Source organism: Rattus norvegicus, chromosome 6 (genome assembly GCF_021556685.1).
Source record: "Rattus norvegicus strain SHRSP/BbbUtx chromosome 6, alternate assembly SHRSP_T2T, whole genome shotgun sequence".
NCBI classification, from domain to species: domain Eukaryota; kingdom Metazoa; phylum Chordata; class Mammalia; order Rodentia; family Muridae; genus Rattus; species Rattus norvegicus.
This window is the reverse complement of record NC_141539.1, coordinates 78,694,096-78,711,359: the sequence shown is the minus strand read 5'-3', so window position 1 is coordinate 78,711,359 and position 17,264 is coordinate 78,694,096. Positions and strand designations below refer to the sequence as shown.

Here is a 17,264-nt window from a genome sequence, read left to right as displayed (position 1 = left end):
TAGAGAGACCTTGTCTTAGAAAAACAACAGAAAACCAGCCAGGCACAGTGGCTACATCTATAAAATGTAAAGTGTTGTCTGTTTATTTTACATAAGCCCTGAAGTGATCACTAAATGATAAATCCTACACCATGTGAGGACACAGAAAGTAGACCTGGTTTATAAGCTGTAGTCCAACTGTTGGGACTGTTTGAGTCAGGAGCTCAAAGCCAGCTATAACACACAGAGACTTTACCCCACAAAATAAAATGCCAGTTCAACTCCTTAGATTTTCCTCATCTGAACCCTACACTCAAAAGTTTAGTTATTAATTATTAAGCTGGACAATTTTCATTGATTTCCGCCCCTGCTGGCTAGTTTGGTTATATAAATAAATATATATATATATATGCATTGAATATTTGCTACTTAATTATCTTTTTTTAGGAAAATAGTAAAGCTGTTTCCGTGTTTTTATTTTGTTTATCAGTTTATCAAAGAAACATGTTTCACTTTCTCCTTTTCTGTTGTTTTCCTTCTGTTGTTTACTGTTTGTTGTGTTGGGAATGCAGCATGGAGCTTTGCCCATGGTAAGCAAGGCCACTAGCACTGTGGCACAGGCACTCGCACCCCAAGTCCTTTATTATGGTACCAAGGTAGCTGTTTAAAATAAATAAATAAATAAAAATCTGAGGAGCAGAGCACCTGTATGACATTAATAGCTATTGTAGAGCAGAGAAGGTACTCGTGGAGCTGTGCGAGCTCAGGATTCTTGGATTCTTGGATTCTCTGAGAACTGCTGTAGCACTTTTCCTTTAAATGGACTGTAAATGTAGCTACTAAATAAAATGTAAGTCCTACCATTGATGACACAGTGAGGAGACACATCAATAAACCAGAGAGCCCACTGACAGACCCTGTCAGCTGCTGTCTTGCTCATGGATTATCATCAGGTTCTAAAACAGAAATGTTTGTTCTTTATAAGCAGAAAACACTTGAAGAGACATAGCTAAATTGGCAATAATTGAATTCTGACACTAAATGAGGTGGCATGCATACTCAGATAGCAGAGGTAAGAAGATCAATGGAAGTTCAAGGCTAGCCTGGTCTCCAAGTCCCAAGCCAGACAGGACTGAAACAAAAGAAAGGAAAAAAGTGAAAAACAGAATTCTGAGAATTATTGAACCCTGACAAACTAAACACATCCAAATTTCATTTAAGTATGACTGGAGTAAATATTCCAGCTACAAGATAGACTCACATAAATTATTAGAAAATAATGTTCAAGGGGCTGGGGATTTAGCTCAGTGGTAGAGCGCTTACCTAGGAAGCGCAAGGCCCTGGGTTCGGTCCCTAGCTCCGAAAAAAAGAACCAAAAAAAAAAAAAAAAAAAAAAGAAAATAATGTTCAAGCAGGACATGGTAAGGTACTCGGGATGCAGAACAAAGTCAGGGCCAGGCTGGATTATATAGTTGCAGACTAGCCCAGGCTTTATCACAAGGCCTTGTCTTTTAAAAAGAAGCACCTGGAGCTAGAGCATGAGCTCAGTAGTTAAGAGTGCAAACTGCTTGAAGAGATCCTGAGTTTGATTCTCAACATCCACTGCAGGGAGCTAATAATTACCTCCAGTTCAGCTCCAGGTCTTCTTCTGACCTTCATAGGCAACCGGTCATGTACATGAACACAGACATGCGTGCATGTAATTAATCTGTTTTTAAGTCCCAGAATATTTTGTCTATAGTAAAATAACTTTTGAGACAGTGTCTCACTAAATAGACTTGGATATCCTGGAACTCACTATGAGGACCAGGCTGGCCTCGAGTTCAGAGACCCACCTGCCTCTGCTTTCCCAAGTGCTTGGACTAAAAAATTTATACAGCCACACCCACTGTCTATAAAAATATATTACTTAAAAAATCACAGATAGTTAAATAGGCAGGAGTAATGGTAAAAGGAAGCTAGCATCACTAAAAGCTGAATATATATATTTTGTGTGTGTATTTTGTCTATTTGATTGGTTTGGTATTTTGAGACAGTTTCTCTGTGTAGCTCTGGCTGTCCTGGTTCTCACTTTGTAAACCAACCTGGAGGTGTGATGTTTTCATTTCTAAGAACTTTTATACTAAAATAGAAAATAAAGTAGACTTCAAGAGAAAGAATATTACCAAAGACAGAGAGACATCACATAATGACAAATTAGTGAGTCAATTCATCAGAAAGAAGAACGGTCAGCAGGGCATGATGGCACAGCACACGCCTTATCTCTGATTTTGAGGCCAGCCTGGTCTATGTATTGAATTTCAGACCAGCCATAGCTATATAGTGAGATCCTGTCTTGAGAAAAGAAAATGACCATAAATATATGAGTCTAATAGCAGAGTTTCCAAATATTGGAGGAAAACACAAAGGAAGAGAGAACTTCACAATTATAGTCAGCACTTCATACCCATGAGATTTGTAAAAATCAGAGGCTATCAAGATGGCTGGGGTAAAGACACAACCTATGTTTGACTCCCCCAGAAACTACATGATGGAAGGAGAGAACTGTAGTCCACAAGTTGTCTTCTGGGTTCCCATACTTGTAAATAAATGTAATTTTTAAAAATTAGTTAAGCTAGAAGCCATGGTTTGTTATCCTATCACGTTAGAGATGTGGCAGGAAGATTGCTAGCTCAAGGCCTGCCTTTAAACAAATCCATGCAGTACTAGGGGTTAGGGCTGGAGACTGTGTGGTGGGCATGCACAAGGACATGGTGGCTGTTTTTAAATATCTTTTTATAAAAATTGTTTGTTTGGAAGAAACAATGCATGTACCATAAGATATATGAAGAGGTCAGAGGAAAACTTGCAGGATTTAGTGTCAAGTAGGTCCCTGGATGGAGCCTGGATAATTAGGCTTCAAGGTAAGGGCATTCCCTGCTCTCATCCTGTCAGCCCTAAAGGTGTAGCCTAAAGGTAGCCCAGGCTACCCTTGAATTTATGATCCCCGTGCCTTTACCTCCTTAGCATCACAACTGGCAATTTTTAATTTATTACTTATATTGTTTTATTTATTGTGTGTGTGAGATGTGTGGTGGAGGGTTTGATCAGAGGGTAACATTGGGGAGTCAGTTCTACCTTTAAAGCAAAGATGTTTTTTTCTTGTTTCTGTCTCTCTGCTTACTCTACCTATTGCTTGCCCAAGCCCTGGTTTTGCTCCCCCACCACCACCCCCCCCCCCGGGTAGCAGTTTTTTTTTTTTAAATCCTAGGTGGTGAACTAAGAGCATACTGCCTGGGCTAGTAACACGACCCTGTGTGAAAAGAGGAGGGGAGCACAGGGAGGGGATGATGAGGACCAGAGGAATGATTTAGATAAGTGTCTTGTGTCACGCGCTATCGTCCCGCCAGCAAGAACATGCGCGGACACCAGGATCCTTCTGCAGCAAAGCGTTTATTGCATCTTGAAGAGGAGAGACCCGGGGCCCAGAAAGACGCTGCTTATAAAACCCTAGCACGGTGCGTCCATGCCTGATTGGTCGCTTACCCATGATCTCACTGGCACACCCCGGGGTGGGCAAAGACTTGGCGTGAACACACTCTTGCACATGCACACACACAGCTAGTTTCCTGAAAGAAAGTCGGGCTGGCGCAGCGGAAGCCAGCGCCATCTTGTAATGACAAATGCTATTGCGGCTTTCCACATCTCCCCCTTTTTGTTTTACTAGAATGAGGCTGGTCTAGGCCTCTGCAGTTACGTCCATCTGCTGTGGCTCCTCTCTTAGGTCGTTCCTCTAATGTCACAGTCTTATCCGTCGTAGGGTAACCCTACTGCCACCGGGTCCCGTGTCTTAGATTGGACTGTGCATGAGGAAAGTTGCCCGTCTCTGGATACCGCAGTGCTGTGTGACAGTAACTGCTAAATGACCTAGGGCGAACTCTACAAAAGAGGCCAGCCAGAAAATGAGTTAGTGGGGAAATCATGATCACCCTATCGCGTGCAATGAGGAAACCTCAGCGATGTAGAAGGGCTGATCATTGAGTCTCTCTCATCCCAGTGCAATGGATCCACAAATCCATGGGGTGCAAAAGCAGAGAACTCAGATGCCAACTAATTCCTGAGCATAGATAACCAAATTCCAGGGGAGGCCCCTTGTTCAATGGCCACAAGTGCTTGAGTGACAATGACCTTGTCACGTTTCTGTTGAGATCTGAGTTTGCAAACCAACCATAGCATGAACACTAATCCACAGCATAGGGCTGTACCAAACAGAGCCACTCCCGATAAGTAGTGGGCACCTCATCTGGTTCTCCTCAGCTGCTATCACCAAGGGCCGTAGTCAAGCCGCTCCTATAATAAAATTTAGAATTCCCAATTGTTAGCAACTACTCCAGAAAGTTCACCCACTGTGCTTGCCTAACAATAGATTGGGGGAAGGTAACTCTAGACACTGTAGACACAATGGCTGCAGCAGTAATGGCTGCTACAATAGCAGCAAAAGTAACAAGGTCTTTCCCAGGACAGTTCAGGATCGGTCATTCTTCTCTGGAACAACCAGCAGGCAATGGAACCATGTCTGAGATCTGTACAACCAGGGCAGAGTTCCCCAGTCCACAGTAGCTTCATGCAGATGGCATTCCTGTGAAGCTACAGACTGCAAGATGACAACACCAGTTAAGGCAGCAAGAGTCGCCAAGGGAATGAGGGGGGCAGGGGTAACAGCTGGAGTCCAGTCTTCTCCAGAAAGCAGCAGTGCACAGAGGGTCTGAGCGTAGGCCACAGTGGGACGGGACACACGCAGTGGTTGACAAAAGATGAGGGGGGATCTTCCATCTTCCTCTCAGGGCAAAGGAATGACTCCAGGGACCAGAACCACGAAAGCTGAATCTTCATGCAACCAGGATCAGCAAGTCTCACCAACCACTCAGGCAGCTGGCATACTCTTGTAACATCCTGTAGAAAAAACACAAACGGGTTGGGGATTTGGCTCAGTGGTAGAGCGCTTGGCTAGCAAGTGCAAGGCCCTGGGTTCGGTCCCCAGCTCCGAAAACAAAACAAAACAAAACAGAAAAAACACAAACATTCCCTCTTCCCCATATAAAATATCTGAACAGGATCATGCCAATACGTGAATCTTTCTATTTCACCTAGGCAGAAGTATGCCTAGTTGTAGGGTGCCATAAACACTCAGAGGTTCCTTGGCATCCAAATTTTAAAATTGAAATAAAAGGAGCATTATTTAGCATACAGGGATAACTCCCCCTTTTTATTTATTAAGATATATCATTGTCCTCCCTCGTTAAGGGGTCCAGGCAATCCAGTTTGAGTTCTTAAATGTCCTATAAAGGAACAGTATTTAGTGTTCTTAACCACTAAGCCATCTCTCCAGCACCTCACAAACTTTATTTCCAATGAGGATAACAAAGACCTAAGTCCTCTGGTAAGGTGAGGTACTTAGCCAACTAACATATCCTTAGAAGTTTAAAATTAGTTTCAAATATTCTTTTCTGGAGTAGTGTAACAGCTACTCCCCAAATATTAAAGCTCAATTTGAGAGCAAAGGTTTGTAGTAAAAATTTCTATATACACTGAAAGATTCAAAGTTCTAACTTCTTACATTGAAGAAGCAACAAAATTACATAATAAGGCTATTAGCCATTCTTTTGTAAAAATTTTTAATGATATCACTTCATGGGCTCTCTAAAATTATAAGCAAGCTCACAAAATGAAAACTTACAATTGCCAGGACGTAAACAAACTGCATAAAAACAATCCTCTAAATCTATCTTGAAATGGCAGTTGGAGTAAGCAAACAGGCTGTAATGCTCTCACAAGTTCTAAAACCTCATCAATCCTTCGTAAATCCTGCAACAATCTCTACCTGTTTGATTTTTTTCTTAATTCCAAATAAGTTTGATTTAGTCAATGTAACACTGGCAATCCTTAATCAAATCCTTAAGTTCTCCTTGTAACACCAGAGCACAGCCACAACTTTGGAAGGTCACCTGAGTTCTGAGTATGTGACTAGGCAGCTGTTCTTGGGGCAGTGGAATTAGGATCAAAATATAGTAACTTCAGGGCAAACCACAACTTTGGAAAGCAAAACTCAACCTCTAACAACCTAGTCTCCAAAATTCAGTCTCCAAAACGCCGAGTCTATCCTTCATGTTACAAAGTTTGACTGTCAATTCCTACATATGAATGCACGATGGTGCGGTCTCCAATACCTCAACAAAGAGACATTGCCCTAAATTCTTTTAGAAGCCTGGTTTCTAGGATAAGAGTTCCATAAAAATATTATCTCAATTTAGACCTGTTTCCCTAGGTTGGCTCATGCCACATGTTGTCTAGAATGACTTCATCCAAATTATCAGTTTTATGTCAACTTTCTGTTACCAATGTTATACCTTTTTAACCATATCTAATAACTTGAAAGCCAATAGTACATAACCAAGGCATGTAGAGCATATTTATACATTTAAAACCAATCAGAAACAAAATTGAAGTGGCTATACATGTCTTTAATATTTACACCAAGCACCATTTTTAGTTTTCTAGCTGTGATTTTAAGAGAAGCACCTTGTCACCTGTTGAGTCTAATAATCACAGTCAAAGATTTTTCTAAGAGAAACAGCCATCAACTCCTGTACCAAAGAAGCTGAGGAGCTGCTGGCGCCTTTAAGATCAGCTCATATAGACACTCACCCCCGGGCAGCTTCTCCAGCTGACCTATGCTCCTAGCTACAGGTGCAGGGCTCTAAAGGCCGATTGAAACTGCTTTTTATTCATTTGTTCCTTTTTGAAACGAGTTAAAACCAAATCAAGGTGTGAACGACTGGCAGATAAGGTTTTTACCATTTTTTCTTTTGAACATGAAACATAAAACATTTAAACAACGAGAAACAAAAACCACAGACATAAACTGACAGACATGGACAGATTGGTGCACCAAGGACAGACAATAGACAGAGGGGAAAAAACTAGATGGTGTCCCATCAAAGGGACCCAGATTGCAATAGGAGTCAGCAGAGAGGTAGGATTTCCCCTTTCCCACCACTTCCACGGTGACCATCCACTCGAGTGGAGTTGATATGGACGATGGATTGTCTCAATTCCTGGACTAGTCCATCAACGTGTTGAAACCAAATTCCTGTAAGATACTGAGATATATTACGGGATATCTGAGCAGCACAACTGACATTCACAAATGGTATGGAAGTGAAACACAGTCCTGAATATTTCCACTCACAACCCAATTACATTAACTCCATCAAGCTGTGCATGGGCGTTGAGATGTTCTTTTGTTTGATTCTCCTGAATAAATTTTTCAGGTGGTCTACCTCTATCAAATCTGATCAGTATGACTCTGTGAAGTTTCCAGAGCCTAATCACACCTTTTACAAGCACAAAGACAAAATTTTTCTCCCAAAATCCTGTGTTCCTTTTATCTCCTTTTCTTTTTTTTTTTTCTTTAGAGACCTTTTCTCCCTCCGACATACTTTCTTGTTGCTCTGTAAGGATCCTCTGACCTGTCCTAACGGCTGTAACGGCTTCCCATACAAAGAAAAAAATAAACAAAATTACCAGCCTTGCCCACAAAGGATCCATAACTTTTGGTTTCTTCACAGTGGCTCTCCACCTAGGCCCATATCTTTCTTCTTCATAGCGAGCTGCCTCATCTTCTAAATCCTCTTCCTCAGAGGGGCTAAGCTCATCTGTTTCTGAACTATCAAGCCCCAAAGCCTCTAACTCCTTTACCGGATAAAGGCTTTTCCTTTTTGGGGCTTTCTCCTCCTTTCCCTGTTTCTCTCCCGGGGCGTCCTTTCCCCTATCTCTCGCTTCCTCGGATCTACAGTCCTTGGAAGGGCCTTTTTTCTTATGTGCACCTTTCCTTCTTAAAGCTTTCACCTCGCTCTGTTTCTGACATGCTGTATCAAGACCAAATATGCCTCTCAGAGCTTACCTGCAATTCTGGACCCTCTCCGCGAATGGAGGCTCTCCTCGGCGCTGACGACGGTGAGGCGTTTTTTCCGGGTTTCAGCACCAAATGTCGCGCGCTATCGTCCCGCCAGCAAGAACATGCGCGGACACCAGGATCCTTCTGCAGCAAAGCGTTTATTGCATCTTGAAGAGGAGAGACCCGGGGCCCAGAAAGGCGCTGCTTATAAAACCCTAGCATGGTGCGTCCACGCCTGATTGGTCGCTTACCCATGATCTCACTGGCACGCCCCGGGGTGGGCAAAGACTTGGCGCGAACACACTCTTGCACATGCGCAAACAGCTAGTTTCCTGAAAGGAAGTTGGGCTGGCGCAGCGGAAGCCAGCGCCATCTTGTGATGGCGAATGTTATTGCGGCTTTCCACAGTCTTGGGTCCTAATTATAGAAAAAGTTTCAGAATTAGATGTCATTCAATGTCATTGCCACCACAGAAGTTTTCTACTCTTAGCTAGTCTTATTTCGATCTGTTGCTCAGATTTATTTTCTGCTTTTGACAATTAAATAATGAAGAAATATTAGAACAAACACAAATACTTGCAACGTACAAAATAATGAGTGGAATACTAGAAATGATCCTTACACTTTTTTAAAAAAAAATCTAAGGACGGAGTTGGGGATTTAGCTCAGTGGTAGAGCGCCTGCCTAGGAAGCGCAAGGCCCTGGGTTCGGTCCCCAGCTCCGAAAAAAAGAACCAAAAAAAAAAAAAAAAATCTAAGGACATCCTTATAGGAAAGTTTTGAAGTTTTGGCTGATGTGGTATGGTTGACATTTTTCTGGATATTCCTCTTTAGGGTATTTTTTTTTTAAAGAACATCTCACTTTATAGCCAAGGTTGATTACTCTGGAACTCCGTGTAGCCCAGGCTAGTCTTTAACTTGGGATCCTCCTGTCTCTGCTTCCTAAGGCCTATGATTACAGACCTATACCACCATACCTAGCTTCTACTGGGCAACTCTTAAAAACTAGTTGTGGGGAACTGTAAAGATGACTCAGTGATTAACACTTGTTGACCTTGCAGATGACCATGTTCAGTTCCTAGCATCCATATTGTATCTGACAGCTATGTGTATATCCAGTTCCAAAGGATCTGATGCCTTCCTCTGACCCCATTAGGCATTTTATTTGTGCATGCACATATATGCAGGCAAACACCCATATACATAAAAATAAATGTTTAAAACTTAGTCATGGGCCCTGCCCTGAGGACGTAAACATTTCATCCCAGCACTTAGAAGGCAGAGGCAGATGGATCGGAGTTGGAGGCCAGCCTGGTCCACAGAATGGGTTCCTGGACAGTCAGGTCTATATAGAGAAATCCAGTTTCAAAAACAATAAAAACCCAACACCTAATTGTGGAGTTTTAAAAAATTGTATTATTTCTGAAGTAACATGTTCAGAGCCAGTGAGATGCCTCTACTGCTAGATCTGAGGACCCGAGTTCCATCACCACAACCCATGGTGAGGGATAGAAAAATCCCACAAGGTGTCCTCCGACCTCAAGCACATGCCATGGTGCTCCTGCTCCCACACACACAAAATCAAATTTTTAAAAAAAGTTTTAAAGAGAGAGAACCTGGCAGTGATAGCATATGCCTTTAGTCCCAGCAATTGGGAGACAGAGGCAGGCAGATCTCTTGAATTCAAGGCCAGCCTGGTCTACAGAGCTAGCTGAAGAACACAAAGAAATCCTGTCGAGAGAGAGGAGAGAGAGAGAGAGAGAGAGAGAGAGAGAGAGAGAGAGAGAGAGAGGCGGGGGGGGGGGAGCCCACTTGCATGCTCATATGAATAAACAACATAGCACACTGTTTGTTTGTTTGTTTGTTTGTTTGTTTGTTTGGTAACAGAGTTTTACATACAGTTCTGGCCGTCCTGGGGTTCTCTGTGTAGACCAGGTGTGTAGGTGTGCATATAGACCACCTGTCTATATGCAGGTGAGGACTAGCTCCAGTTAGGTCAAGGCCATGATTGGACAGTAAAAAAATAAGGTGGGGACAAAGCTTTTGTAAGGCCAGAAAGAAGAAGGAAGGAGAATCAAGATGGAGATTGAGAAGAATGACCCAGATCCAGGTGGTCTTGAATTGCCAAGGTAACTGGGATGGATTTCTGTAGGCAAATTTATCTTACCTAGGTGGGCGGTTTATATCCTTATCAATTGGTTGTGAGTTTACTATGTAGATGTACTGTGGATTGAGAATTTAACATATAAATCTGATTGTTGGGTTGCAGTTTGTTGAGTCTTGATTTTAACGGGCTGTTGGGAGTTTATACCATAACTATTAGGGGGCAGATGTTGGGAATATAAACAAAGCATCAGCAGAGTTACAAGAGGTAGCAGCTGCTGGGACCAGGGGGTGGATGCTGGAAATGTGAGCAGAGTCCTCAGTAAGAGAGCCGCGAGATTGGCGGTCTCTGCATGAAGCTGGCGTGGTAGCGACCCGCCTTGGGGACTGGATGGGCACAGAGATGGCTGCAGGGCTCAGACAGTAGCCATTGGCAGTGTGAAATGGGATGGAGCTTAGCAGGTGAGACGCTTTGCTGACTGAGATGAAAATATCCAGCAGATGCCATGTGTCCCTATGTGGCCCTATGGTGCTGGCTAGCACAGGATAAAAGAAACCCTTTTTAAATTTTTTACTGAAACACAGCCTGGCCTTGAACTCACAGAGATCTGCATGCCTCTGCCTCCTGCGTGCTGGGATTAAAGCTGTACACTGCCATGCCCAGCAAAGCTTGGAATTTTAGGATATGCATGTATGCTTGGTTGGTGTGGTTTGAATATGCTTGGCCCAGGGAATGACACTGTTAGGAGGCGTGGCCTTGCTGGAGGAAGTGTGTCACTGTGGGGTTGATTTTGAGACCTTCCTCCTAGCTACCTGAAAACAGTCTGCTCCTGGCTTCCTTTGGATGAAGATGTAAACTCTCAGTTCCTCCAGTGCCATGCCTGCCATGATGATAATGGACTGAGCCTCTGAACTGTAAGCCAGCGCCAATTAAATGTTGTCCTTATGAGAGTTGCCTTGGTCATGTGTCTCTTCACAGCAGTGGAAACCCTGACTAAGACAGTTGGTTTTAGTTTCATGAGACAAGATGTCATATAGCTCAGGCTCTCACAGAACTTGGGGTAATGTAGCCAAGGCTAGTCTTGAACTCCTCAACCTCCATTTTCCTAGTGTTGTCCTTACAGGCTTGTCATTATGCCCAGTTCATTTGTATTTTTACCATAAATATTTGAAACCACAAATTTTTCCTGTATTGTTATGCCTCCTACTTTTGGGCATTGATAGTGTGCACCATATGCATGAATTGTTTTAACAAAATAATTTCAAATATACCGAAACTCTTCCTTCCTATTAATTGTGTGATAAAGTTTAATAGGTACTAATTCCTGCCTGAATTAAGCTACCTATATTCTGTTTGTCTTTGCTAAAAGCTTGAAGATGAAGCAAGATGTCTGTGTTTTGCATTAAGTAGATGCACTCTACAAATGATAAAGAAGTAATTTTTATTAATTTGCCTCATATTCCGCAGGCCTAATAGTAACTCCTTAGCTTTCACTTAGCATAAGAGGGTGCTTGTTTTTTGCGTGCTGTTCCAAGAGAGTCTGGTAATCCCCAGGCTTACAGCAATGTAAGATTTATGTTTACTGTGGAGAAATTTGATCACCTGCAGCTGTGAATCACTCTGGAAGGCATCCCTTCTCTGCTTCCCGGTTACTCAGATCGGTACATCCAATTCAGCTCCATTCAACAAGCATGCGTGCCTTTTTTATTCTCAAAAATTCCAAATTATTTGTGTGCATCACTTTTCTTGATATGCTGTGCTAGGGCAATGATAGAGTACAAGAACTAACAGGAGGAGTGAATTTGGAGTTAGGAGAAGGAGTATCCAGCTGGACTCCGTGGGGTGAGATGACAGAAGGCAAGCCGTCCACAGCCACTGCCAAGCAGCACAGCAAGTGGACTTAGTGTGAAGCCCTTGGAGAAGTTGGGAGAGGTGGCATGAGCCAGGTCCTTGAGGCTACCATGTCACAAGGTCAAATGGGAAACCTGTAGTAGCTGAAGAACTACTCTTCCTGTCAAGGCAGAGCGGTTGCTCTTTCTGGAATGCACCTCTGACTGATACTGTAATGAGAATGTGTGGAAGAAAGAAAACAGAGGGGACAGAGGACATCAGGGAAACAGGGCCTTCTAAATGCAGCGGGACATGTGAACTCTCACAGAGGCTGTGGCAGCATGCACAGGATCCCAGTGCTTAGAGTGGAAGTGGACAAAGGCCACATCCCTAACCCAGGAGCTATCGCCAATTACTTTTATCCAATTGGAGGCTCACTGGGTACACAAACTATTCTTTTTTTTAACAAATTTTTAATGATTAAAACAAAAAAATATACCTAAAAGCGAAGCTTCTGGAAAAACCATTTATTCTTCCCTGTCTTGTATCAATCCTCAAACTTGACCTTGGCCTCCTGCCTGGCCTTGCATTTCAAAGCTGGGTCTCTGAACGCATCCTCATTGACAAGAGCTGGGCCTGAGGTGGCTGTAGTTATAAACTTTCACAAAGGACCTGATCTTGGCTCGCTTGGCAATTTTCTTCTTGTCCATGGCAGCTGTCACTTTTCCAGGATAGCGGTCAGTTCTAGCCACAAGGGCTCTGAGGTGCCGTCATCAATGTTCTTCACAATGACAGCTTTGCATCCAGATAGCATCTGGCCAGGACCAGCACCACTTTCCCAGATTTCATGAACTTGTCTATTTCAGCGACAGCAAGCAGCCGGCAAGGGCAGGCCCCATGCCCAACAGTAACTGGCAAACACAAAACAAACCCGGTAGTATTTTTGGAAGGTTTTGGCTGTGAGTTTTGGTTTTGGTTGGTTGGTTGGTTGGTTTTTGATCTCATAATGGTTTACTGAACATTTTCTTTTCTTCTCTTCTTACCCTAAAGGTCTTTTGCTTATATATCATGGTTTCCAATTTTGTGTTTCTTTGGGATTTCTGTTTGCCAATGAGTGTCTCTGGCCTATGTGTGTTACTTTCTCTCTCTCTCTCTCTCTCTCTCTCTCTCTCTCTCTCTCTCTCTCTCTCTCTGCTTTTTTTTCTGCTTGTGTGTTTTGTCCTATTCAGGTTTGCTTATTTTTCTCTTATTTTGTTATAACTTTTTGGTTTTTTAGATGCCTATTGTTTTCTAATAATAGAGGGCAAGAAAGGATGTGGATCTGGGTCAGTGGGGGAGGATCTGGGAGGATTTGGAGGAGAAAACCATAATCAGAATATATTTTATGGTTTTTTTTTTTTGGTTTTTTTTTTTTTTTTTTTTTTTTTTGGCTTTTGAGACAGGGTTTCTCTGTGTAATAGCCCTCGCTGTCCTAGGCTCACTTTGTAGACCAGGCTGGCCTTGAGTTGGGGGAAATCTATTTTTGGGGGGGGGGGCTGGGGACTGAACTGGGAAATCTATTTTTAATCTAAGAAAAAGAAGAAGCTCCAGGAAGCCAGGAAGGAGGCAGTGAAAACTACATCCAGGGCAGGTACCTTGAGAGGTAGGAGGTAGGAGAAATGACAACGCTTTTAAAATGTAATTAAATGGAAGGCTAGGAGAAGTTAAATCTCTTGTTGGTTGCTGTGTTCTGCACTACTAGGGACTGAAGGAATTGAGGGAGTGAAGATTTACACCAACAAAGAGGCTGGGGTCGTGTGGGCCATCCTCTGTGATGGAGCCACACTTGCCACGGCAGCCTGGGAACTCAGCGCGTCTATTGTACACATCTGAGCTGAGGAATGACCATTTATTTTGTACAGCTGAACAAGGAGCACGGTACCCAGTTTCAGTGGGCGGTTTACATGGGCGTCTCAGGATGAAGTCATCCTGTGGGGAGGCTGTGCTTGATGTGGTTGATACTCTCTGTACGGTCAATATTCTTTCTTTGCCCAGGGCTTTGCCACTTCCCTGAGCCTGAGCTGGTGGAGGATTTGCTGTTTCCATGTCTGAGGTGAGACATAGGGGTCCTTGATGTGGCTGTGCATGCATCAACAGTGCAGATCCACTCACGCGTGTATATGCACTCTGTACAGCTCAGTGAAGTTGCAGTTGCCTGTGTGTGCACATGTGGACGCCAGAGACCAACGTCCAGGGCCTTCCTCTGTGACTCTCCACCTTATTTGTCGTTGTTGCTGCTGCTGCTGTTTTGAGACAGGATCTTACGATTGTAGTCCTGGTTAGCCTGGAACTTCTTATGTAGACCAGGCTAGCCTTGAACTCACAGAGTTCCTCCCTCTACCTTCAGAGTGCTAGGATTAAATATGTGTGCCACCACATCCAGATCCTTATTTATTTTTTTAGAAATTAATGATTGTGGCCCTTTGCCTTTTTATATGCCTGTATACCACATGTGTTTATTATGCACAAAGGTCAGAAGAGGAATTTCCTGGAATTAGAATTATAGATAATTCATTAACTACTGTGTAGGTGTTGGGAATCAAGCCAAGTGCCCCTAATCACTGAGCTATTTCTGTAGCTTCTTCTCCACTTTATTTTTTTGAGGCAGGGTCTCTCAGGGAACCATTTTAGCTAGGCTGGCTAGAATTGTCTGTCTTCACCACCATCACCAGGAGCTCTGAAGCTAGAGATGTGTGCCAAACGTTTGTTTGTTTGCTTGCTTTTGAGACAGGGTTTGTCTGTGTAACATCTCTGGCTGTCCTGGAACTCACTCTGTAGAACAGGCTACCTTTAAACTCACAGAGATCTGCCTGCCTCTGCCTCCCGACGGCTGGGATTAAAGGTGTGCACCACCACTGCCCATTCCTATGCCAAACGTATGTGGGTGTTGGGAACAGAACTCAGTTCTTCATGCTTTCACGGCAAGCACTTTAGCCACAGAGCCATCTTCCCAGCTCCAAATATTTTTATTACATTTCATTTATTTATTGGGGTTAGGTGGTGAACTCATGCCCTAGCATGCATTTAAAGAGCAATGTGTGGAAGTCAGTTATCTTCTAAGGTAGGCAAACCTGACAGCAAATACCTTTACCCGCTGAACAATTCTGTTGGCCCCCAGCGTTGATATTTATGATCTTCTTCCTCCTCCTTTCTGCCCCACCCCTTAGCAGTGTCTTGCTATGTCACCCCCATTGACTTGAACTCAAGATCCTCCTGCTCAACTTCCTCAGTTCTGAGTTACAAGCCTGCACTACCCTGCCTGACCAGATCTGTGCCTGTGCCTTTCAAACTAATGATTAATTGTGGAACTGGAGAGAGGGCTAAATAATTACGAGCGTGTAATGCTCTCAGTCCCTAGCATCCACATCAGACAGCTCACAACCACTTCTACTTCCGGAATCAGCTCTTCATGCGCACGTGCGCGCGCGCGCGCGCGCACACACACACACACACACACACACACACACACACACTTATAAAAATAATAAAAGTAAATGTTTAAAAAGGTTTATTTATTTTATCAGTGTGGATATTTAGTCTGCATGTGTGTCTGTACAAAAAAAGAGTATTGGAATTGGAAATACAGACAGTTGTTAGCTGCTGTGTGGTTGCTTGGAATTGAACCTGGGTACTCTGAAGAGGAATCAGTGCTCTTAACTGCTGGGCCATCTCTCTATCCCAAGACTAAATATTTTAAGCTTTATTTTTATTTTATGTGTATGTTTTACCTGCAGGTGTGTCTGTGTGTCACAGTCATGCAAAGCCTGTGGGGGCCAGAAGAGGGAGTCAAATCCCTGGGATTAGAGTTACAGATCATTGTGAGCAACCATGTGGGTGCTGGGAGTTAAACCTGGGTCCTCTGCAAGAATAACTGTGCTCTTAAACTGCTGAACCATCTCTCCAGCCTCAAAAGTAAATAATCACCCGGGTGCTGGTTGTGAATACCTTTATCCCAGCACTCGGGAGGCAGAGGCCGGCAGATCTCTGAGTTTGAGGCCAGCCTGATCTACAAAGGGAGTTCAGGACAGCCAAGGATACAGAGAGAAACCCAGCCTCAGAGAAACAAAAACAAAAACAAACTAACACACACACACACACACACACACACACACACACACACACACACAAATGATGAGGTACGTGGACTCCCTTTAATTCCATCAAGGAAGGGGAAACAGAGGCAGGAGCATAGGTGAGTTCAAGGCAAGCCTGATGATCTACATAGGCATTTCCAAGTCAGGCAAGGCTACATAATGAGACTCTCTCTAAAAGAAGGGGGAAGATTATTTGGTCTGTGTGGTGCTTTGAATAGAGATGGCCCCAGAGACGCGTGTATTTGAATGCTTGGCCCATTACGAGTGGCACTATTAGGTTTCCCCTGTTGGAGTGGGTGAGGCTTTGTTGGAAGAAATGTGTCACTGTGGGGGCAGGTCTCATATGCACAGCTATGCCCTATTGAAAATTCCTATGTGACACATGGTTGCTTCTGCTGCCTTGTATCAAGTAGTAGACTGCTCAGCTGCTCCAGCACCAGGCCTGCATGGGTGCCACCATGATGGTAATGGATTGAGCTTCTGAAGCTACAAGCCAACCCCAATTAAATGTTTTCCTTTATGAGAGTTGCCTTGGGGGGGCTGGAGAGATGGCTCAGCAGTAAGACCACTGAGTACCTGAATTCAATTCCCAGCACCCACATAGTAGCTTACAGTTATCTGTAAGTCCAGTTCCAGGGGATCTGGCACATAGACATATATGTAGGCAATGCACCAATGCACATAAAAATAATAAGCCACTTTTTAAAAAGTAGTTGTGGTCATGGTGTCTCTTCACAGCAATAGAAACCCCAAGACAGGGCTGGAGAGATGGCTCGGTGGGTAAGAGCACTGACTGCCCTTCCAGAGTTCCTGAGTTCAAATCCCAGCAACCACATGACCATCTAATGAGATCTCATGCCCTCTCCTGCTGTGTCTGAAGACAGCTACAGTGCACTGACATAAAATAAATAAATCTTTAAAAAAAAAGAAACCCTAAGACAGTCTGGTACTTATATATTTTTAAAATATATTCATGGAATATTGGACTATTTAAAAGCTTAATTTTTTTTGAAGTGTGTTTATGTGTGTCAGTGTAAGTATATGCCTCATGTATGCTGATGACCATAGAGACCAGACAGAGCCATCATCAGATTCCCCAGTGCTGGAGTTACAGCCTCTTGTGAGCTGCCTGATGTAGCTGCCCATAACCACACTCAGGTTCTCTGCAAGAGACAGACACACACACATACATAAATAAACAGGGAATAAACCTAAAAAAGATGAAATTTAGATCTTAATTTTTCTTTGTCCTTTATCAGCTGTCTCTATAATGTGCTCAGTAG

General features: G+C 43.3%; 1 pseudogene; it reads right to left on the bottom strand.

Moving 5' to 3' along the window:
* Positions 1–12,347: 12,347 nt before the first annotated feature.
* On the bottom strand, positions 12,348–12,703 carry LOC148005247 (large ribosomal subunit protein eL27 pseudogene; annotated as a pseudogene).
* Positions 12,704–17,264: the final 4,561 nt, after the last annotated feature.